Source organism: Mus caroli, chromosome 19 (assembly GCF_900094665.2).
Source record: "Mus caroli chromosome 19, CAROLI_EIJ_v1.1, whole genome shotgun sequence".
Classification (NCBI taxonomy): Eukaryota; Metazoa; Chordata; class Mammalia; order Rodentia; family Muridae; genus Mus; species Mus caroli.
This window is the reverse complement of record NC_034588.1, coordinates 25,578,871-25,603,671: the sequence shown is the minus strand read 5'-3', so window position 1 is coordinate 25,603,671 and position 24,801 is coordinate 25,578,871. Positions and strand designations below refer to the sequence as shown.

At 43.1% G+C, this 24,801-nt stretch overlaps 1 protein-coding gene across 3 annotated transcripts in view; it reads left to right on the top strand.

Annotated features, from left to right (window-relative positions):
* Glis3 (GLIS family zinc finger 3) overlaps nt 1–24,801 on the top strand; it is a 421,415-nt gene that overhangs the window by 107,165 nt on the left and 289,449 nt on the right. The window contains exon 1 of one of the 3 annotated variants that reach the window (XM_029472441.1): nt 10,007–10,059. The exons of the other annotated variants lie outside the window; for them this stretch is intronic. The gene's annotated coding sequence lies outside the window, so the exon portion shown is untranslated. Of the gene's footprint in view, nt 1–10,006; nt 10,060–24,801 lie in introns of those variants that run through there. 3 annotated transcript variants of the gene reach the window in all.

Below are 24,801 nucleotides of genomic sequence, written 5' to 3'. Positions count from 1 at the left end.
CAGAGTGAAGCGCGCGGCTTTATAGTTGCTGAAGGATGTCAGGCTTGTCAATCAAGAAAACTGGCTGAGAATTACAGCATAAATGGTCATTTTTAAAATATGATGCTGAGCTTGTGTCTTTATTCATTTGAAACAGGGTCTACTAAACTAGCTGGTCTGTGACATGCCATCCTCCTGCCTCAGCTTCTTTAGTGCTAAGATTACTGGTGTATGACACCATGCCTACACCAGCTGGGCTTGCTTTTTGAATGTATTGCTCCATCTTAAACGGAAACGATAAATTCTGAAGTTTACTTAGGCTATCCATTATTATTGTTATTAACAATTATTATTGCTAGTAGTCTGCTACTCAGTCTGGTGAGATGGCTCGAGGGTGAAGGCATTTTCTGGCCCGCCTTATGACCCGAGTTTCATCTCTGGAATACCTGTGTCAGAAGGAACACACTGACTCCAGCAAATTGTCTTCTGACTTCCATATGTGGGAAAAATATACATGACAAAAATTATAGAAGCAAAAGAATACATTTCTCATGTGAGGAATAGGGAACAATGATCTGGAATAGTGGTTTTTCAGAAGGGCTAGTCTATATTGTTTGGGGACGTGTGGACACAGGTGCTTAGCTTCCACCCCATCCATGGCTCAGAAACTGGAGTCCCAGCAGCCTGAGTTGATGTTTTCACAAGTTGTTCAGCATGCTTGGAAAGGCAAGGGACGAGGAACCTTCTGAAGAAACAGCAGCTATTATAGCTAATTAAGAGCCGCAAGCCCAGGAAACCTTAGTTAACAGATTGCTAGTGGTTGATGTCTTGTTTGAATTTTTTCCCCCCAATACATACTGTATTTGGAAACAGGGCATGGTAGAAAGTGAGTATAATCCTGGCACTGGGGTTAAGGTAGGGGGATTGAGAGATCCAAGCCAGGCTGGACTTCCTGGTGAATCCAGGTCAGATGGGGCTGTGTAGCAAGACTGCCTAAAATACCAAATCATCATCAACAATAATGAAGCAAAATAAAAAGACTCAGCACTGAAAACAAATGGGTGAATTATTGATCTGGGGAGAAGAAAGCTGGCAGCTTTACCACTACACAACTGCATAGGAATCTATGCCATGACTGGGATGGGTGCCTGGGAAAGTGACTTGGCTGCTGATGAACGGGCCATGGGATGGGTCAGTGACTCCCAGGTCATCGGCTGCAAGGCTGTGCTTCTCTTGCTTTTAATCTTTTGGCAGTGACTCGATAGCATGCGACCTTGTTAGTCTTTAGCTTTACATTACATTGTTTTTTTTTCTTTAAATAGCATTTTCCCCTTAAAAATCAATGTCTGCATGTTTACTGTAAAAGCTTTTATAATATTGAATATAGAATAAAATAAAATGACCTGTTAGTGCATCATAGATATGGAGATAAGAGTCATTAATATTTTTAGACTGCTGATATATGGGTATACATTTTGATTTTAGTCTAAATAAAGTTTCATATTCCTTATCCTTATAATGTGTTATAAATTTGTGTGTACTTCAGTGTTCTTTTTAAAAATAAAAATTGAAGTTCAGAAGAATTTCCAACACATGTATTGTACTGAAGTTACAGCTTATTTAATCAAGGGCTCTTAGAAATTAAAATTATGTCATTGCAAGTAGCACTTAAGTGATGGTGTAAGCCTTCATTTATTTCTTCAAGAAAGATTACAGAGTCAAATGAATATTCTAAATACCCTTTATCATGCTAAGAATTTCCTTCCCAATAGGTTTATATCACACATTACACTGTCAGCTCAACCTGCAGGCATAATGTTGTCTATTTTTGTCTCATCTCTTGGGTCCTTCTTTTAGGAACTGTTTAAGCCTCAAATTCTTGTCAATAGTTCTGATTTATAAAAACTCTTTATTGCTTTTATATAGAATTCTACTTGATTTCCCAGTCTTATGTTAGCTTTTTTATTCTGTTTGTCACCCTGATTAAGCCAACATATTTTTCATAGTAATAGTGTTTATTTTGTCACTGCATTGCAAAGGAAATAAAAATTCAAATGCATCTCTGTTTTTGTTGCTTTGTATTTTGCTTTTAATATTTTGCCTTTTATTTTCCTGGGGTTGTGTTTGCCAGTGATGCCTGAAGCCATGGCTCCCCACTCCCTGTGCTATTCCACAGCCAAGAAAAGAGTCTGTTTGTCTTGCCTTCTGAACCTTGGTGGGTCTTGAGACTTGTGTGGCCAGTAACAAAGCAGAAGTGAGCTTAGCTCGCTCTTCCTCTCTCTCTCTCTCTCTCTCTCTCTCTCTCTNAATAAACCCTTTCCTCCCCAACTGCTTCTTGGTCATGATGTTTGTGCAGGAATAGAAACCCTGACTAAGACAACCCCCTAACACTAGATAAGAAAGAAAAAAAATGATAGAGAGGAAAGGAGATCTCCAAATAAAGTCAGTGGCTGGAAAGGGTACATTGTTTTTTTTTTTTTTTAATTTTATTAGACATTTTCTTTATTTACATTTCAAATATTATCCCCTTTCCTGGTTTCCACTCTGAAACCCCCTCTATCCCATCCTTCCTTCCCCTGTTCACCAGCCCACCCACTCCCACCTCCCTGTCCTGGCATTCCTCTACATTGGGGCATAGAGCCCTCACAGGACCAAGGGTCTCTCCTCTCATTGATGTCTGACAAGGCCATCCTCTGCAACATATGCAGGTCTTTGGGTGGTGGTTTAGTCTCTGGGAGCTCTGGGAGTACTGGTTGGTTCATATTGTTGCTCCTCTTATGGGGCTGCAAACCTCTTCAGCTCCTTGGGTTCTTTCTCTAGCTCCTCCATTGGGGACCCCATGCTCAGTCCAATGGTTGGCTGAGAGCATCCATCTCTGTATTTGTCAGGCTCTGGCAGAGCCTCTCAGGAGACAGCTATATGAGGCTCCTGTCAGCAAGCACTTGTTGGTATCCACAATAGTGTCTGGGTTTGGTAACTGTATATGGGATGTATCCCCAGGTGGGGCAGTCTCTGGATGGCCTTTCTTCCACACTTTGTCTCTGTATCTCCTCTATGGGTAATTTGTTCGAAAGGAGGCAGTGTTATTGTTAGATACTTCCTGCTGATTAGGGGTGTTGAGTTCCTTGGGGACAAGTTTGATCTTCTCTGTCAGGACATCTTAATTTCTTCTTGTTGTTGTTTCCTCTTTGCACACAACTACTTAACAAACTGTGACCAACAACAACCAACCAACCAAGCACATATTGGGGTTCTACCAAATACTCTCTGAAAAGTTCCCAGAATTCCAAACATCACCCAATCACAGAAACTATCCCACACCTGGGATTAAAATGAAAGCACATTCTTGTATTTCTCTCTCTCTCTCTCTCTCTCTCTCTCTCTCTCTCTCTCTCTCTCGTGTGTGTGTGTGTGTGTGTGTGTGTGTGTGTAGGGCTTCATGTGTGTGGATAAGCATACTCATCCATACTTGCATATGTGGAGAACAAAGGACAACATTAGATATCTTTCTCCATCCCTCTCCATTTTACTTGTTGAAACAGGATTTCTCATGGGATCAGAAACTCAGTGTTTTAGCTCCACTGGCTGTTCAGTGAGTCCCCCAAACTCACATGTCTCTGCTTTCTCAGTGGTCTCGGCCAGTTTTTAGATGGGTGCTGGGGCTCTGAGGTCAGATCTCAATGTTGGTACACCAAAGGCTTTACATCCAGCCCTGCTGCTCACTTCCTGCTTCCCGCTTCCATCTCTCAAGCCCCAATGGCATGGTCCTTAACTGATATGAAAGGCTCTGCTTTCCACCTCTTGGAATGGCCACCATTCTGTGAGATGCCCAAGTCATGAACCATGGCCCTGTGCTCCCACTGCGGCTCCAGCTGAGCCCAGTGCTGACAGCTAGCATCCTTGGCAGCATGGAGGTGAGTGGCTTTAGATATCCATCCAGCCTTCAGGTACATCTGACTGCACTGCCCTAGGAGACTCCACACAGACCATTCAATTCCAAGAGCCATAGAAAGCAATGCTATTGCTTTGAGAATGCCAAGTTACAAAATGGCTTTCTACCTCAGCATCAGATCATCAGAAACATTTGTAACGTAAATGGAAAATCAACGTTCCTTTCCCACTCAGCTGTGTCACAGGTTGCCCTTTCACTTTTTATTGATCCCTTTCCTTATTAGTTTATAATGACCTCATGTGCTAATTATTATATATCTGAGGTCATGATCTTTCGAATCTGCTCTGTATTAACTCTAACCCGTCCTTCTCAACCTCCTCTGCCACCCAGTGTACCTCCCTCCAATAAAGTATCAATAATGCAGAAGCTGAGACTACAGTAAACTCTAAAGTAGTTTAGAAGCATCAACATTCTTTGCTATATTTATTTTTCACTCCTAGGAACATGTATGTATCTATATTTATATCTTCATGGAGACAGTGTAGCATTCTTTATATTACATGCTGTTATTGGGAATTTGGATTTTTTTGAATTATATTTTTGATGTTTATAATAGATAGTATATAAGAAACTTACTGTGTATGTCACGTATGTTATGTCTTGTCATCATATTAAATTTAATTTTCTTTTATAGCACTTTTGAAATTTAATTTGCTGAGAAGAGTAAACGCAATGTTTATTTAGACATGTTTAAGCTGCAAGGGATTTGGTAACTCATTTACTTCTTTGTATGATTTAGAGAAGTTAAGTTTACATCACCCCCATTTCACACTAAGTAGGGAGACTAGACATCTCCCTCTTCTCCATCCTGAATCCTTTGCTGTATCCTGAGCACCTGGTCCTCCTTGACCTCTTCCAAAGATAACAGCTCTGTGCTTCACAAAGAGTCCTCCATCCCTTCTGATTTCTAAGAAAGTACTTCCTGTGACTTGGCTACATTTCTGCTTTCTCGGGGTTACTGTGTCCTTCATGGTTGAGGGATACGGGAAGAACGATGGTCACCAGTTTCCTAAGTCTGACTGTTAGAGGATCTGATGGCTGTGGAGAAATGTGTTACTTGTGGGTTGTCTGGGAGAGATAAAGGTTTTGGGAGGGTTTGAAAGACCCATGTGAACTGGGCCTCTCTCCAGTAGTTGTTGAATGGAGTTCAATATTGGTTATGTGATATTTTTAATGTCTTCTAGGCCTGTGAGCAAGCATTTGGCGTAAGAAGGCCTGAGTGTCTTCACTCCAGACGCCCATTTTCTGTCTCCCCCAGGGCTGCTCCTGCTGGAGAGAGTAAGAGCGGGTTAACTAGGCACAGTTGCTTCTGATGCTTCAGTACCAGGCGAAGTCTCCGTGCCAGGGGCTCCATCCAAACTCATCAACACAGCGAGGATCCCTTCCATTCTTCCAGACTCCTGAAGGCAGAGCTTTTCTTTAGAGCAAAAGACAAAGAAAGTAAGGCCACAAGGCAAAGGAAGCCCCTCAGCCCATAGCTGCTAATTGGATGATTGTTCTGCCATTCTTACAATGCCAGGAAAGAAGAGCCTCTAGCCTCACCCACTACTTGTAAACTCCCTTTGAGATGGAAATCTTTTTAAAAAACTCTTCTGTCAAGCTTGATATGCTCAAATGAAAACCTTTTCTCCTCTTCTTAGCAAGGGGCTTGCTGTTCCAGAGTAACCCCTATGGTGGCTTCATGGCACATTTACATTTGGCAGAGATGCAAGCCTGCTCTGTTCTATTGAAACCTGGGGTTAATCACGGTTCTTCTCCAACTTCAGGTTTAAGAACATGGGCAAATCCCCCCCTCTCCTCCGAATCTCTTCGTGTAAAGTGTGACTGAGGCTCAGCTCTCTTCAGCCCTCTTTGCTTCTGCAGAGGCAGAGCGCCTTGCCTTATCTGTGGGAAGGAAGGATTTTGAGTGCTTTGGCTGTGAAGACAAAAGGCAGAGAGAGATATCTTTCTGGGACAGTTTTCAGATCTCACTTGAACTTTTAAATCAATTGATCTTTAGGCACAGCTAAAATGTGGCGCCTCTACCGTTTCATTGTTTCTCCTGCCCTGTCCACTGCTCTCTGTTCACCCCTCCTTCATGCAGCTCTCTACCTTTCAGGAACACTTCTAAACCCACCGCTCACTAGGTAGGTCCTACCATGTTCTCTTAACTGTTTTGATATCAGGTGAAAGATATTTTTATATGCCTCCAAAGTGTTTACTCTAGTAAGCTTCACTCTTAATTTATAGCCAATAAAGGTAGCAGGCTACAGAAGAAAGCAGGTTCACTTGTGTGCCAGCAACTTTCTTTGTGCATGGACTGACTGTGATATTGCTTGGCTGGGCAGCCACTTTACCTCTGTGGATTTGAGTTTTAATGTCTGTAAAACAAAGAAGTTGTGTACATTGTATCTAATCTTTCTTCCTGGTTCATTACATTTGGAATTCAGAGTCTCGAGGGGGCATGGATACATCTGTTTCTCATCGAAGAACCCTTGTAATTGTTTTTATCACTAATTCTAGTTTCAAGGTAGTTTTCTTAGGTTGTAAGAGGTTAAGGTTTTTCAGATGTGAACTGCAGGGGTGGAGGGAAATTAGCATTTGTTGAACATTGGGTTTTCACAGGGCCAGGAGCTAGCTAGTTCATTCTATGTTACCATTCTATGTCACCATGCTGGTTGAAGGGATTTGGCCAAATTTATTCAGCTCATAATCACAGATCAAATGGGACTCAATGACTTTGCTGGGACAAGGTTTTCTGGCCTCTTCTGCAGAGCCGGCCTGACCAAGTACCCAAACTTCTGTCTTCTTCGTGGTAATGTTTTTACTGGAGAGTGAAAGGAGAGAACAGTTGCTGTTTGCCTGGGGCTGTTGCTGGCTGGTCAGACTCTACAAGTAAGTACTGTGATGTAGTTGTAGTTCTGCAAGATGACAATATAGACTACTGAGGAAGAGTTTTTGGAAAAGAGCTGTAGGCCAGCTTATATGTGTTGTACTTCCAAAGTATGTTGTCTGGTAGAAACTGGTCTTATAAAAGGTCAGGTTTGCATAGGAATTTGTTCAGTGATGATCGTTTTTATCTTTATCTACTTCTTACTGTGCTTGAAGCACTGACTGTGTTCCTACAAGGGTGTGTGTATGGCATAGGTTTCTGTACATTGCTGAATACCAGTGAGTTGTACTCAAGGCTACTGAATGAACAATAAGTCACTAAGTCTTTTCTATAGAAAGACTCAGGTAGATGTGTATTCTCATGCGTTGCTTTCAGTATCATCATTGTGATCATCCCTACCACCATCTACCCTTTAGTTTCTTCAGAACCTTTTTTTTTAAATCATATTTTACTAATCACCAGTTTGTGCTACAGTTCTCTTGATTTAGTTTACCACTGACCCCAGGCAGTTAGATCCTGAATAAATAGATGAATGAATGAACAAACAAGCATGCCTTCTGCACCCAAAATGAAGTCAGAGAGATTGACATGGGATACACATCACCATGTTCTGTCTAGGTTTTACTAGTGTTAGTCTGTCTGTATGTGAAGACATGAGACTTGATGATCCCTACACAGAGTAGATTCAGAGGCTGCTCCTGTCTGTTGGTTATATATAAAGCTGAGCTGCTGAAGGCTACACATGTTTGGTCCATCTCAGAGAAGCCTGGGTTCTGACCACCCTCCATCCTTTCAACGTACAAGTGCTTGTTCATTGGTGTCAAAGCTTAAAGACAGGCATATCTGTGTATGCTTTCCATTTGGTCTACTTGGCTTCTGCACTGGTGATTTTATGTCAGCTTGACACAAGCTAAAGTCATCTGAGGGGCGGGAACCTCAGTTGGGATAATGCTTCCAGATCAGGTTGTAGGCAAGCATGTAGGACATTTTCTTAGTGATTGATGGGCAAGGGCCCGATCCATTGTGGGTGGTGTCCTCTCTGGACTTGTGGTCTGGGTTCTACAAGAAAGCAGGCTGAGCAAGCCACACGGAACAAGCTCACTGAGCAACACCCTTCCATGGCCTCAGCATCAGCTCTGACCCCTAGGTTCCTACCCTGTTTGAGTTCCTGCCCCAAGTTCAATGATGAATGTTGATTTGGAAGAGTAGGTCAAATAAACCCGTTCTCGCTTTCGGTCATGGTGTTTCATCACAGCAACCCTAACTACTATACCTTCATGTTCTCACTCTTAGCAAGCACTGTACTCTCTCACTGTTGGTTTGCTCCTCTGTGAAATGGGACGATTATATTCAGATTGTAAAATTAGTTGAAATAGAAGGCCACCCAGCAAGCCTTTCATTAATATTGTTTTTTTTTTAAACGCATAAGTGAGTCATTAGTATTGGTAGAAAGTATATTAGTTGCAACCATGACAGTGTCTGGAAGGAAATGTGTTCATCTGTTCCCAGCTAATTCTCTTGCAGGTCCTCGAGCTATCTAAGAAAGGGGAGAGGGCTGGGACATAGGGTTTGTACTTGTTTTTGCAAAGAGCTTCACTGAAAGGTGACACATCAAGCGCTTTGGAAATCGCTGCAGCAGTGGGGAGCTGTGGGTTCCTCAGGTGTGGAGTGTGTTTGTGGGGAGTGAGGGCCACAGGGAGGTTAGAAATGGCTGGGGCAGCGAGAGGAGGCCACCCTGCTCTTGGCCATGTCGCCCCTCTCAGCTTCTCAAGGAGCATCGCATTTCAATGTTATTATCTTGTCCTACTTCAAATTATAAAATCCTAGTCTTCTTTTGCCTTCTGCTCATCCACTTGTACTGAAACGTGCTTCAGGCATGGGGTGGTCATTGGTGACTGCCCATCCTCTACAAGAAACTGTGGCCTGAACTCAGGGGTAGATAGTAGGAATGGAGGTAGATAAGGCACATTGTCTATCCTCATCTAGTTGATAGTCATTGGGAAGGGTAACATAAAGCTATGTGCAGTAGACCCAATCAATAACTTAATAAAAGATGCATAAAATAGTGTTGCCTAGGAGACAAAAGAGGGGGTGATGCACTTTGAACTTGGACTGGAAGGTAGAAACTTGGGAAACTGATTTCAAGGAAGAGGCAACACTTGAGTTGTGTTTTTGTGGCTGGGAATACTGGGGACTTGGGGATGGGCTAGCATAGACTGGGGAGAAGGCCTGGCTGGAGAGTGTGTATAGGGGGCCCTGTGGTGAGATGTGGGATATGGCCCTGAGTGAAGAAGGAAACGATGGCAGCCAGAGCTCATCCCAAATCAGACAGAATCAGGAAGATTGTTTTTTTTTTTTTCTGAAGCCATTTTGTCTCCAGTGAGAAGGGGGAGGGAGGCCTAGGAGCTCAGACATTCCCAGCCCTTAGGTTAAATGTTAACTTCTTTGTGCAGTTTAACAACTAACCCCAGTCTTTTCTGCCAAAGAGAAAGGAAAGAGAGGAAAACGTAATGCCACAGTAAGCACCTCACTTAAACAAAACAAAACAACACAACAGAAACAACACGAAGCCCCTGAAAAGCCCTCCCTGCTCTGGTGTGTTTATGTGGTTCCTTGTTTTCCACTTAATAGGTTTGTAGCTCTCACAGAGCTGTGTGCACATTTGAACAACAGACTGTAGAGGCATCTTGGTGAATTCCCCACGTGTCTTGTGCAGGGTTTGCAGAGACTTAAGCTATTTTAGAACACATTCCTAGTTCAGCCATTAGAAAATTACGGGTTTTATTTGTATAAACTCAGCAGCTAAAATGGGGCTTGCAGAAAGGTGGGTGAGCTCACCGCAGTCTGCTCTGACCCAGGCAAGTTAATGACCTGCCCAGCATTGTTCTCGCTGGTCTGTACTGGCTGACTTCAGCCAGCAGTTCCACTTGAAGGGAGACATTGTTTCTTAGGCTGCGTTTGTTAGAAGCTCTTTGCTGCCAGCCTCTTAGCAGCCCTGATTGTGCCTGTTGCCTGCACTTCATAAAAACCTCCTGAGCAAGTGGCCCTGGGAATGTATGCAAAGTAGGCCTTGCAGCCTTCTGAGATCCCCAGGAAACAGCAAGATGTAAACACCTCCACACCCACAAGTGTTCTGAGGAGGCCTACTGTGCAAGGACTTTGAATACTCAGAACCATGAATAATTTAAGCCTGAGGTGCCTTTGCTGTGGACTCTGACCATTGTTTCAAAGAGTGATGGTAATTCATAGGATGAAGGTAGGTCGAGGAACGAGCCCGGGTTGCAATTTCTGTTTGTTGTAAATATGAATATGCAGGAGACTGGATTTTCAAAACCTCTAAAGATATTACCTATATAACCTACACGTCAATGGAAGAATGAATGGCCAAAGGAGATCAGTTGTAGTGGGCTTCAAGTTTTAAATAACAGGCATTAGGCTTGTGTAGCTGGAAACTATGAGATGGCTGGTAAAGTGGCCTTTAATTTGGTGTGAGATGGACTTGACGACTTGGAAGATGCCGTCACACACAGCCAAAGGGAGAAAGAGTGGCAGTATAGGTTTCTAAAAGTCAACTCGAACATTGTTTGGAATGCATACAAAGTCAAATTCTTGGTATCTGTATCAAAGCATCACAGTGTGCCTCATAAATTAGTGTTGTTATTGTGTGTCAGTTAAGAAACGTCCGGACACATTCCTTTTGGCTTGTTGTGAGGAGTTATTGAATTATCTTTTCCTTTGCTGTTTATCTAGAGGGGTGTTTAGTCTTTTTTTAAACGAGGCACTTTAAAGACAGAGGGAGTCCGCCTGATAGAGAAGTGCTGGAGAGAAAGAGAAGCCACTGTCAGGCTCTGTGTTCACAACTGCGAAAGCAGAAATCCATCTGCCAGGTCCAGGTGACTTGAGAAGTCTTCATTCTTCTGCATCTCCGAACACATTCTTGGGAGGATTGCTGCTGGGTAGTGTTGCATGTCAGAGATGAGGGAGGTTTAGTTATTAACCCCACATAGAGGGGAGAGAGGGGCAATGGGCAGCCGCTGGAATGAGGAAAGGACCCAGCTGAAACATTTCCAAAAGGGCTTCTTGTTGTTTATACTTGTTAATTATTAATATTAATTATTGATGAAAACGGTTTTGAGTTACATGCCACACATTGTTTAGGAATGAATTATCGCACGTCTTATCGGGAACTAGAGTAGATATTAAACTCTTTCACGTAATCCATATTTATTTATTTAATAAGATTTTTCTCCCCCTCTTTCAGTGCTAAAGACAGAAATGTTGGAGTTGCTGGTGTAATGAGTCTGTGTGCATTTCCCCCTCAGCTTTGGGTGGCGTTAGGAACTGAGTTAGACAAAGTATGGCAACAATGTAGACAACCCTGAAGAACCCAGTACAAAGTAGCCTTCTGATGCAAGACCCTGGTAATCCCAGGGCCTGGGAAGCAGCATTGCTACATTACTTAAGCACTCATTTGTTTATCTTCAGGCAGGTGCCCTGGTCATCTCTGTATCAGGAGGGCTTTCACTTAAGGCTTCCGGTTTGTGGTTCTGATGAGTACAGCAGGTGATTGAAGATCCCTCTGGAATCAGACCAGAACTGCTCCAGTGAGAGAGGAGGGGGGGAAGAGGGAGAAAGAGGAGAAGTGGGGGGGGGGGGGAAGGAAAGGTTAGAAAGAGAGAGAGATAGAATTTGGAGGTCTCTGGCCGGCTAGAAACTGATGTGACTTGAGAACTTGGTTCTGCTGGGAGTCAGGCTGTAAAAGGCAGTGTTGATGCTGCTTAGACACTGGGCTCTTTGGATGCTGTTTTTCACTTTAGATTGTCTCGTGGCTGTATATTGTCTCTCTGATCTATCATAGCAGTGTGTACAAGTACTTAGTCATGGCACAGGCAGGCAAAAGAACTGGATCACCTCTAAGATTATGTTCTCGTTTGCCAGGCTATCCTCCTCAGATTGTCTTTCCTGGTTGGTGAGTTTTCCCACTTGGGAAAGCAACAGCAGTGGCTCTAAGGGAGAGTTAAGTAGCAAACTGGCTTGGATGAGGTCTTTCTGTCATCTGAAAGGTTTGGCCACTGTCCGTCTCTGTATGGGGAGGTGAAGTCAACAAGTAGTTGATGGACTTTTCGCATCACAGATCCTCTAGGAGACCTGGGAAATTCTGCCTGAGCTATGTGGAGGTTTTACTCAGATAAACTTTGCTTTTGATGGGCTCACTTAGTCTGGGGACAAAAAAACTCTGCCGCAGTGGAAAGGGGGTCGGGGACAAAAATAAAAAAGCGGGCCTTTTCCACAGTTACTGCCAGCTCTTGGTTTCTCCAGAGAGGATTCCTGGTAGAGACAGTTATAAAGAATAAAATCATGCTTGTAAATGAACTCTGTGTTCTTGCTCGCGTATTTCCCATAATTCTAAAGAAATATAATACAGGTAAGTGTTTTATGTTCTCACTGTGATTTATATTTACAAGAAGTGAAAAAAACGAGATTAAAAACTGGAGGAAAAGCTTTTACTTATCAGTGGCTTAGGCTTTTATATCTCCCAAATTCTCAAATTCTAGTCACTATAAAATCATCTAGTTTCTTGCCCCTAGCCATGGTTGGTATTTCCAGTCTTTTTTTTTTTAACCCAGAGACCTTTGAATTATTTTTATTCATAAGTGAAAAATGTATTATGGCTTTATTTCCTTTTATTAATAGTTCCTTCTTGCCCTCAACAACTCTCTGACTTTTTGGCATGTGGAGAGCAGTGAGCTCATGCTTAATCATGTATAAACAACCGTCTAATTATATGGTTTTGAATTTTCATCTGACCAACTAAACAGAAATGACACAGAGACAAGAAACCTGACAGCCCCCCCTGTCTTGGATACCTGGCCTCTCTCTGCCTCCCTCTCTTTCTCCATGTGTGTAGGAGCATGCATGTTTCAACTTATCAAAAAAAAAATCAGCTCACATTTGCCAAGTTTCTGAGGTAAAATTGTTCTTTTCAAGGCTACGTGTCAAAAAACAAGTCCGTCAGGCTGAATTATACGTCTTCTTTTCCTACTTCTTTCAAACTCTATTCTTCTCTCCTCTGGATGGAGGTGTTACTAACATTCCTCTGACTGCTGGTGTCAGATGACAGAACACCACTCAGGCCAGATTTCCCAATCTGCCCTGTGCCTTTACTTCTCAGGCCCTACAGGAATCATCCCAGTTGTCCCTCCCTCCCTCCGTCCCTCCCTCCCTCCCTCCCTCCCTCCGTCCCTCCCTCCCTTAAATCCTCTGACACAATTGTTTTGTTGTTGTTGTTGTTTGTTTGTTTTAATAAAATAAGATGGTGGGAAAATTTTATGAAACAGAAGTGATCTCGCTGTTTAAATGGAAAGGGGAAGTCGTTGGCCATTCCTTTTGCTTTCTCATCACTAGATACTAGAATTCTGAACACAGAGCAAAAACCTCTTGGATATTTTAACAATTCTAGCATAGATTGTTTGGTGTGCTTGATAGCAGAAGGAAGGAAATGATGGGCTCTCCATGAAAGATAGTTCCCAGAGGACCTTCCGATATGTGGAATGTGGAGTAGTGAGACTCAAGAAGGGATTGGGGTAGGACAAGGAAATAACAAAATACTAGAAAGTTTCATTTCTTGCAAGCTGATTAAATTGAGATCTACCATTTGCTGTTGGCAGTATGGTGATATAGTGTATACTTGGCATTTATCATGAGGCTAGATTAAAATTTTAGCACACAGACATAGGTAACCATGTGATACGAGGGATGTGTAAACTACTTCGTAATGATTATTTCACTAAACACACCCCCTCCCTGTATTTGACTACTACAGGCTGCACTTTATGTACCATAAAACTTAGATATTCTAATGCTCATCTTTGTGTATGTGTGTGTTTTGAAGATAGGATCTCACTGTGTAACCTAGGCTGCCCGGGAACTAGCTAGCCTCAAACTAGTGGTGTTCTGGTCCTTTTCAGGCACTGGCATTGCAAGGATATGTCACCGCACCCAGCAGATTCCGCCTTCTGTACTTCAAACTGTCAGTTATACTTTATTGAAGGTAGATATCAAGGAAGAAATGCTTTCCTTTTTTTTAGTTTTGTATTTTCCAAGAGGAGTATTTCCAAAGCAAGTCTGGCTGCTGTCATACCAGTGAAGAAGTGAGGGCAGATCCTTGTGAAAGTTGGCCAAAGCAACAGATTTCCTCATTAGCCCTTTAGCCTTAAAACATAATTTGATTTCTTAGATTTTTTTTTCCTGAAACATACATATCTGGAAATGGTAAAATTTCATACACGTAGGTGATTTAGTTTGGAAGCACAGAGACTCCAGCTTGAGAATGTACAGTTAGCAAGGTCCTGCCGCGGTTAATGTGGAACGGTTGAAGGACAGTTGAGTAGTTAAATGCTGCCTGGTAATATCCTCCTGCCTCCATCGTCCTGCCCACCAGTGGGAGCTAGTCTAACTCAGCCACCATAAGGTAATAATTGATTGCAAAGTATGAATTTCTTTCAGTATACTCCATCCTTTCCTGTTACAAGAAAAATCAAAGTGAGGTATTTCCCTGTAGCTAATTTTGTCTTATTACGGAACATTTAAGAAAGAAATGTCCTGCTTATCAACCTCCTCACCTGCCGCAGGGAGACAAAGAGGTACTGCATGTATCAAATTCAGAACTCTATGTACACGATCTTCTGCGAGATGGAAGCATCTTATTTTCTTGTTATTTACTGAAGGACATAAGGGCTTAAATGTCTTCAACTGCGTTATTTGTTCTTTTCTGAGAAGTCATACATTATTAATGACGTAAGAAGCCACTTAGCATCCCCTTCCTACTCACCTTGGTTTCCAGCTTTGGTATTCAAATTCAGATAAGTAACTAACACTCCCTTTTTAATAAGTATTCTCCCCCATCCCCGGGGAGAACCTAGGCATAACTCACAATTTGGATTCCCCCCCCCCCACCCTGAATAATCTAAGGGCATAAAAATGTATTAGCTCGGCTGTATCCACAACATTGCTTTAATATGGTGTGTGTGTGTGTGTGTGTGTGTGTGTGTGTGTGTGTGTGTACACCCTCATGAATGTTGGGCAGTACTTGCATGCAGTGCCCATGGAGGCCAGAGGACAGCACTGGATTACCCTGGACTGGAGTATACAGTCACACACAATCGTGAGCTGTCTTTTGTGGGTGCTGGGAATTGAAACAAGGGTCTGCTGGGAGAGGAACTAGTGCTTTTAACTGCTGAGTCATCTCTCTAGCTGGTGAGCTGTTATTGGGGGAGGGGTATGTGTTCACGAGGGTGGGTGCACATATGCCTATGAAGGTCAGAGCTCAATATCCATCCTTAATGGCTTTCTGCCTTATATTTTGAGTCTTACATTGAGCCTGGAATGCACGGATTTGACTAGACTAGTTTGACTAGCAAACCCCAGGAACCCTCCTGCCTCCTGAGCCCCAGCAATGAAGTTAGAGTATGCACCACTCTGCAGGCTTTTGTGTGACTGCTGGGCATCAACTCTGTTCTTTATGCTTGCAAGGCAAGTTTTTTTTACCAGTGAAGCTGTCTCTCCAGCCCCTGCTTTTGTGTTTGCCTAGAAGGAATTTGTGATGGCACAGTGCTCTTCCCTCCTATTCCAGCCATTATTGGTTGGAAGTTACTGCAAGCAACGTGGCTAACTGAGCATGTGCAGGGTAATTCAGTCACAGTCACCAATACTAACTCACCTTGAGTTGTGCACCCGCTTAGGTTCCTTCCTTTCTCTCCTAAGTTCACAAACAGCATTAGATAAAAGAAGAAGTCTTACAGTGCCAGGTTGCCTGTGAGTTGGGGTTTGTGATATTTGACCCTTGTTTGTTGTTTTGTTAGTTTGGTTAACATTATATCATTTCATACAGTGCTATGTTTTTTTAACTAAAAGGTAGTTATTTCAGGCTTTATATTGTTCTTATTTTAAATGAATTTGTAGTTTAAGTGACTTACTATTTTAAATAATTCACACACACACACACACACACATACACACAATGGGAAATGGTTTGTGAGATATTTAGTCTCAGTCATTGTTAGTGAGGTAACTTGTTTTTTTGACGCTTAAATGATATTCCAGGATCCTTGAACAGAGCAGAAAACTCATAGCTTCTCTGTCAGATTTCTCCTGAGTTGTGGATGGACCCAGCCCTTGTTTTCTCTTTGACACAGAATGCTTTGCAGGTTCTTAGAGTCCCAGAGTCCAAGGAATGGCTTTTGCATCTTGGCAGGGAATCATTCCTTCATCCCTATTGCCTTCCTCTGGGAACCACTTCTCTGATCCAGGGACCATTAAACTGATGTTCCTAGGTGGTAGCTGGTTCTTCTTTCGCTCTCTCTCCCTTCCTTCTGTCTCCTCCTTGGGAAACTCTCTCTTTTTGGGGAAGGTTTGTGCCTTCTGAGCACTTGTTATTCCCAGTGGATTTAGGCATCCTTCAGAGCTAGAAGAGAGGACAAACTCCAGTAGTGTTGACTTTGTGTTCTTGATGCAGGTGCCTGAACAAGCAGTAGCTCAGCCTGTGAACTTCAGCTACTGAAATGGACTGTAGAGCTTGAGACAGGGTTGATAGGTGGGAGGAACCAGAGGGTATTTGTCTGAGGAGACAAAGGAACCCCTTCAGGGGTTTCTAGGAGTGAAGCAGTCTCCTTTCCATTTCTTAAGAGTGTAAGTGACTTAAGTTTGACAAAATGAATATAAAGTTCATAACTACTTGTGGATTGACCCTTTGTAACCATTTGACAAGGAGGCCAAGTAAAAGGTGGAAGAACAAACTTTACAGATAGTACAGGTGTCACCTTTTGTTGGTAATTCCTCAAGTACGCTTAGCCACTAAGGAACTGGATCTACTCTGAAACATTGGTGGAGACCCGGCTTCCCAACCAGGTATTAAATAATTAAAATATTCCAGTAGCTTATGTTGAGTAGGTTAGGCTACTTTTCTTTAATCTTGAGAGAGGGAAGGAAGAAGAGGGAGGGAGAGGGAGGGAAGTAGGGAGAGAGAGAGAGAGAGAGAGAGGACCAAAAAACCAAAAGAAAACATGCTGTGAAATAATCCAGTGTTTGCAAGTCGAGGCAAGCTTCTCCTGAGCAGATCCCAAGCCACCGTGTTCTTCACTGGATGACGCGGGATGAGATTCTTGTGGATCTTACAGGCAACAAAATGAGCTATTACAGAGGCAGACTACCATATTGAAATTATACCGATTGGGATTGTATTAATTATCACTCTAGGAGGGGTTGGGATTATATTATCACTCTAGGAGGGGCATTGTAAGAAAAGGGAATTCTACTCCTTCTTTTCAAAGCTCCCTGTCCCTGAAGTAGGAATGAGATCAGCAGGCAAAGTTTCTTAAGGTAGTCAAGGAAAACTAGAGCTGTATCCTGGGTAGGCAGGGATTAGGTGTGAGAAATCTAAGGGACCTGTAGCTGTGTCATGGCAGCTGTGTCCCTTGATGGTCCAGATGCTCCTTTCTGGTCAGGTGTTCTTAAGCTCTTGGTGCGTTTTTCCGCCTGTGTCAGAGACTAAGGCACCAGGAGCTTTCCCAGTTGCCATGTATAAGGGCTAAGAAAGTCCTGAAACCTCAAAGGACCCCAGCTTCATTATATTATCTGCATTGTACTTTTAATATACTTTCCCGACTCTGTGGGCTTTCAGTGACATCATGGGATAAAATACCCTAAAAGATCCAGGCCATCATGATTTGGTGGAGAAGGGTATTTCATGACAAAACTTTCCCTGGTGAGATGTAACACATGCATCGACTCACCATAGATAGGGAGGGAGCCCATTACAAACCAAAGTACGGACACCACCCAAGTACAACTTGGTGAGCCAGTGAGTTTCATTGGCTTACAGGAGTATGGGTGAGGGGTTGTTTATAGGAGCAGAAATGACTCAAAGACCATTACCAAAGTCATTACTTAAATCATTATTCAAAGCCCTCACCAAGCCTGTCCCAGCATGGGTGACAGCTCACAAAAGCAGAGAAGCTAGAGAAAACTGCATAGCGTATGGACAGCGCAGTGGGTTGGAGAAAGTCTCCTTTCCAGGTGCCCAGGTTGGTCTAAATCTCTTCCAGGTTGCCTGGTTGGTCTTTGCCACTAGCTTGTTGAAGACGAACTCTCACCTTTTATTGTTTACCCTGCTGGAGAAAGGCCTTGTGAATCTAGTCAGTTTCAGGGATTTCCTGAAGCTATTCTGAATTGTTTACTTTTCTTCTTAGGACCTCCACAAGCAGGAAGGAGTGTTTCAATTTTGGAGGAAACTGTTATAAAACAACAGGTCATTTTACTCCGTGATAGTGCTGTATCCTTCCTTGGTGGGGCGCAGTCTTTCAAAAAGACAGAAAATTAGAAACTTTTCCTGGTAACGTACTTTGAGGGAGTATGGACAGGGGGGCAAACTGATATTTCCAGCTCTTGTAATGCAGAAACTGGAAATACCATCAGTTGTGTTTACTGTCTAGGGACTTAAGTATCATGACTTTTAAGTACCGTTCAAGAAGATACTTCCTAACTGTATTTGTGGCTTTGGACTACATCTGCCTTATTAGTTCTCTGCAATCTATAATCTTTATCTTTTATGTAGCAAGTACTCAGTGAGCCACAGCTCTCTGGCAGAAGGAACTTACATTGGTTCATTTGGTGACACATGTCACTAGCAGGTGACATTGTGATTTTCCTTGTAACCTTTGGTTTGCATTGGCTTGAAGGGAAATAGCTCACTAAGAAGATGCATGACCTGGATTTATGAAAAAGATCTGGAATCCGGTGCACTCATACTTGCTCTGTCCCTTCCACATTCTCCTCTCCCTTCCCCTCCCTCCTAATATGATTATTGGGTTTGTCCTGTCAGCTCTGCTTGGTTCTTCATAGACACAAGTCTGTGATCAGCACAGTGTCTTTGTAGCTTGGTTTTTGCCTTCAGTCTCTGCTCTGCCTCCGTGTTTTCTGAAAGACTGTTCTCTTCATCATCCCCCATCATCCCGTGCTTATGAACCTGCTGTAGCTCTGCTAGTGCCTGGACTTGGCGATGCTCAGTTCTTTAGTAAGACCAGGGATCTCTGAGGTTTATGGGGTACTCACTGTGCTGGACAAGCATGGAAATACTTTATGTATTTTGATTTATTCAATCCTTTAAACAGCATATGAAGGTAGAAGTGGTTACCATGCTAGTTTCTAGATGAACAGCAAAGGTACAGAGCACTTAAGGAACTTCCCATGGCCAGAGTCATGCAGCGTTTGAGTCCTCTCTGGTCCCATGACTTACAATGCTTCTGTTCCACCTCCATAGTGCTTTCTCAGCGCATTGCTCTCTCCTCGCCCTGGGCAGCTCATTGGTCATGCTGTCACCTATTCTTCTGGCACAGAGAGGCTCAGAGCCTCGCCTTTCCCTCCAAGCTTATACAGACTCGTTTTTTGTTTGTGTTCCTTCTGTTCTCAGCATGAAGGCAACATAATTCAAAATTGGATGTTGCCCGTGTTTTCCTGTGTAGTTTAAACATCCCCCAATGGGCCAGAAGATTTTGCAGAAAAGCTAATCCCAGTGGCCAAAGATTCCATTATATGGTACAATGCCAAGCCCACAGTAGGTCAGTGTGACCTGCTCATGGCCTTTGATTAAGTCAGTTTTCTCCACGTAAAGTATGCTTCCTCCCTGTCTCCCCTCATTTTTTTTCTTGTGTTGGTGGAAATCTTTTTTTAAGTAATTCCACCTTCATCCATTCCCACAGTCGCATCTAGAAGACGGGTCTTGGTGTAAGCCCATCAAGTTAGACCGTATGCAGGAGCTGCCTGACTTGGTGAAAGGAAACTTCCTTGAAATATGTAGTCCGGCAGAAAGGGGTCACATCAAACTGATAACTGACCCACCAGCAGTAAATCACTATGGAGCTGGGCTCACATTTCAGTTTTTGAGAGTAACGATTCACTCATTTAACTAATACATCTGCTCTCTTCCCATGGGATTGTTGGAAATTTTGTCACGGGAGAAGTAGTAAAATGTGCTTACATTTCCTCTTTGGTTTTCGAGGCTAATTGTGGGTGAACTTTATTTAACACTCTTGCTATACTGAGAGTCTCTGCGGAACAGGGAAGCTTTCAGTTAACTTGGCAAATCATTACAAGGGAGAACAGGAGGGTCAGCAGAGGCTTTTTGTACTAATTGGTTGATAATTGATGTATGATGGCTGAGAGATGGGACTTTAGAATATAAACCCCAGGAACAACGTCGAATCTATCATCCATCTTTATGAGGTGTCTGGGAGCTATGTGGTCTTTATATCATCTTACCAGAAGTGCTCAGCAGGGTGGGAAGCAAGGTGAGAGCTGAGGTCCACAAAGTGAGGTTCTTAGGAGTCAGGACAAGCTTAGGGCAGTTTACAGTCTATCAGGTATAAATGTGACCCCATGTAATAATAGACATGAAATGAGTAGGGCTGGCGATTCCATTCTTTGTGGTCAACATGCCTGCAATGCTGAGTTAAGTTGGAAGCGTGTTGGTGTAAAAATTTTATACACTTGGGAAATAAACACTGGCAAATGAAGCTGAACCCGTGAGGGCAAGCTAGTGGGGGATTGCATGATTCTTGGGTCTCTTCTTGAGTTACAACTTGCCCTCTTTATTTGATCACTTTGGGAAGGAGTCACAGAATAGACTTTCTAGATGTACCCCACCTTCAACTCGGTTTTCTCAGTTGTTATACTTTAGTTCTAAAACCCCCAAATTTACTCTAACTATCTTCTATAACCATTGTGTGACTTTTCTTTGTCCACACTGGCCCTTCTTTGACTTCTACTTTCTCTTTCTCCCATTGCATTTAGTCTTCCTCAACTCTTGGGGAAAGAGTTTACTCTGGGGTGAACTCCCAGTGGCTTGTACCGTAACTTACAGCACGGGGCCCCATGGCAGACAGCCAGTTGTTGCCAGCATTATCAGGTTAGTGGGCTCAGAGCAAAGTTTAATGAAGTGACCCCCTCATGATGCTAAACATTAGTCTAGAATGGAATCAGCAATGATATGAAATATCCAGCTTGTAACATCCGATTATGTCTGCCCTCTGCTCCCGTAACAGAACACTTAAGGAAATTAACTTACAAAGAGAGAAGGAGCCGGGCGTGGTGGTGCACACCTTTAATCCCAGCACACAGGAGGCAGAGGCAGGCAGATTTCTGAGTTTAAGGCCAGCCTGGTCTACAAAGTGAGTTCCAGGACAGCCAGGGCTACACAGAGAAACCCTGTCTCGAAAAACAAACAAACAAACAAACAAACAAACAAAAAAAAAAGAAAAAAGAAAAAAGAAAGGAGGATCTTTTGGCTTGTGGTTTGCAACCATTCAGTCCACAGTGGCTTCATTGCTCTTGAGCGTGTCGTAAGGCACATATGAGGGTTCTAACACAGGAGCAAAACCAATTGGAAGGAAAAAGAAGGGAAAGAGGAGACGAGGCCCACAGTCCTCTCCCAAAGCACACTCTCCATGCTATAGTCTGTTATCAATCCTATTTCTTAAGGTATCTCTCAGCTCCCAACAGTTTCAGGCTTTTGGAGAACAGTCCATGTCTCCCCAGTGACCCACGTCTTTTGGACTAACTGAACAGATTGGTCCCTTGAGCACTGCTCCCTCCTCTCTCTGCTTTGTGCTGGAGAAACCTACTACAGGCACCTGCTGGCCTTTGTTGGTTTCCATGGCTGTACCCCGCTACTTCTTCTTCATCATGTGTCTTTTCTTCCTTTATTGTTTTAGCTGATTAATTTCCATAGAGGAGGAGCCCCTAAAAATTCAGTCCCCCCCCCCCCACAAACGTATTTTACATGTCATTGCTTTCTCTGAGAGATTTATTAGGTACTTTGTAAGAGCTACGAGAAACCTTGTAATAAAAAAGATGTAACCTTTGTTTTATTGAGGTGTTTTGAAGCCATTTGACCATGGGCATCTCTAGAAGCTTTCCCCCACTTACCACTTAAGTGATGCACCTTTGGAGAGCCTGAAGAACGTTTGAGAAGTATCTCTAGGTTAATCTCCTTCAGGGAATTATCTATAACGCAGTAACTTTTGCTTTGAACTCCCGTCTATAATTTAGCTTCATATTCAGTCCTGCACAGTGCATTAACCTTATCGGATGGCTCCTAGGGGAGTCTTGTTTGATGTCTGCAGATTGTCAGCTCCGTGATGACAGGCTGCTGTGCCCAGTGTTTCTTATCTCCCGTGGGTTGTGTGCAGTTCTGAGCACTTGCTAATGCCTCCATTCTGATTCCTAGTCTTTGGCATTTCTAGCCAACCTCTCCGAAACTTGTAGTGACGTACAGTCACTTCATGGTCAGTGCTGTGGTTTCAGCAGGGAGGCATTGCAGATGTTCAAATGCTCCACAGTAAGCCTAGGATGTCTGCTATGTAGGAGCTCATTGTTTTCAGTCCCTAGAAGGGCCTCGAGTGAACACACAGTGGGGCTGGTGACCTGGATCCTGGAGCCACACTGGTTTTTCATGGGGCCCCTTGGAGAAAGAAGCCTGTTTATCCATTTCATGTAAAAGGCATGCACTTTCCAGACTTCTCTCAGATACCTCATGCTTACCCCATTGGAGAGAAAAGAAAGGAGCCGCCGCCGGCACGATACAGTGCCTTGCCCCAAGCTATGCACTGCATTATGGATGGGCACCCATGTTTCATTATATGAGGGGAGTTTGTGGGATAAAGGTAGATTTATTTCAGCATTTGCTTTGAGACTTTATTAAAATAGCTATAGTCTCATGGTTTCTCTTAAGAACAGATGGGGGCAATGTATGATAAATCATATTGATTTTAGAATTAGAACATGCATATTCATGTTTGCAGAACTTAGACATGTGGAAGGATACACATTTGGCTGTTCAAGTTGTATGTCTTAAAAGAACACTGCTGCAACTGGGCACATGTGAAAATACCATGGTTTTTATGTGCTTCTATGTTATTTGACTTTAATGCTTATTATTTTAAACTTGAAATGTAAGTAAATGTGATGCCGACAAGATGTCCCTAACACAATGTAGGCAATGCTCTGATACATGCTAAGTTAATAAATCCAAGGCCTAAGAATACATATGTTATAATCCTAAACATAGTTTGGAACCTATGGGGGGGGGGTTGTCACAGTGTACAGACCATTTCTTCCTTGTCAGAATATTCTCTTGTATTGGTGGAGAATAGGTTGTAAGGGCAGAGTTTTGAGTAATAGCCCCAGTGATCTTCATGTCTGGGCCCCAGAATCAGGCTGTCTTGCCCTCTCTGTCTGGGACCATCTTATGGCCACATACTTACCTGGAAAGGCTTGCCTTTTGAGGACACCTCTGTCTTTCTGGTTTTATCCTTAGAAAAGCCAAGAAAAGCAAGAACAGTTTCTTGAGCCATTCTTTCCTACTTAGTCTTGGTCCTACCTTAGAGAAAGACTGGGCAGTTCCTTTCTTAGAAAATGAGGGGTTAGCAAGGGGTGCTGGTACCTTTTGGGGCACATAAATACTCACTTCTGTCCTTATGGTTCAATTTGTACTAAAGATTGTTCTGTAGCACAGGGATTATGGCCATAGCACAAACCCTTATCTGCAGTGCTTTGGAGACACCTTGTAGAAGAATCTGAACTGCAGCACTGACCTGTTGCATCCCTAAGAGGGTAGGAGGATAGCCACCTCTTCCCAGGCGAACTCAAAACATTTCCTGTAGCAGCTGAGACTTGCTTGCTGTTGAAAGTGGACTTTTATATTAGGGCCGAAAGAGATAGTTCCGTGGTTAAGGGCACTGGCTACTCTTCCAGAAGACCTGGGTTCTGATTCTAAGCACATGCATGGTGGCTAACAACCAACTGTGGTTCAGTTCCAGGGGATTAGAGCCCTCTTCTGGCATCTGTGGGCACTGCAAGCATGTGAGGGAAACTAACATACATGCAGACGAAGCATTTGTTATTTAAAAAACAAAACCCAGAAAGCTTTTAAAAGGAGTTCTTTTTTATATTTGGTTTCTTTCTGGATTGATTTAAGGAAGCCACGCCTGAGTTAGAGTCCCCAGAGGGAAGGAGAGCACTAACTCTCACAGGTTGTGTTCTGATTTCCACATGAGCACATGGCATGTACACCTACTCACATGCATACGGCTGCACACATGCATACGGCTGCACACATGCATACGGCTGCACACATGCATACGGCTGCACACATGCACCTACAATGAATGAATGGATGAATACGTAAGAAAACAAATACATGCTGAAGATAACACCTCTGATATTTTTCTTCCTGACTTTTGAAAAGTTTTTTTTTTTTTTTTTAATAATCAGATCTGGGAGATTTTTAAACTTTGCTTTATTATTTCTATGCTATTGTTTTGCTGTAAAATGCACTTGAGGTAGTTCACTTGTGATTGGCATCCTCGTCTGAGAAAGTCAGATCCTTTCCTAAGCAGTGAGCAGAGAGGATGGATGGGAGAGGTGTGTAAAGTCTGGTTATCCAGGAAGGGATTGGTACACTGTGTGAGAGAGAGAGAGAGAGAGAGAGAGAGAGTGTTTGTGTGAGTGTGTGTGTGTCTGTGTTGTCTCTGTGTGTGTATGAGTGTGTGTGTGTGTGTGAGTGTGTGTGTTGTCTCTGTGTGTGTATACGAGTGCGTGCGTGAGTGTGTGTGTCTGTGTTGTCTCTCTGTGTGTGTATGTGTGTGTATGTGTATGAGTGTGTGTGTGTGAGTGTGAGTATGTGTATGTGTTTGTGCGTGTCTGTCTCCCATGCACTGTGGGCTGTGAGTACTCAAAGGAAAAGTAAGTCTAGAAATAGTATAAAATGGTACTGGAGATATGTCTGTCTGTCTGTCTGTCTGTCCATCATCCCTTCTCTCCCTCCTTCCCTCCCTTCCTTTTTCTTTCTTACCGAAGAATATTTTTATACAGCATCCTGGCCTTGCTTTTCATCTCCACCCTGTCACTAGCACAACTCCATGCCCCTTCTCTCTCTAAAACACAA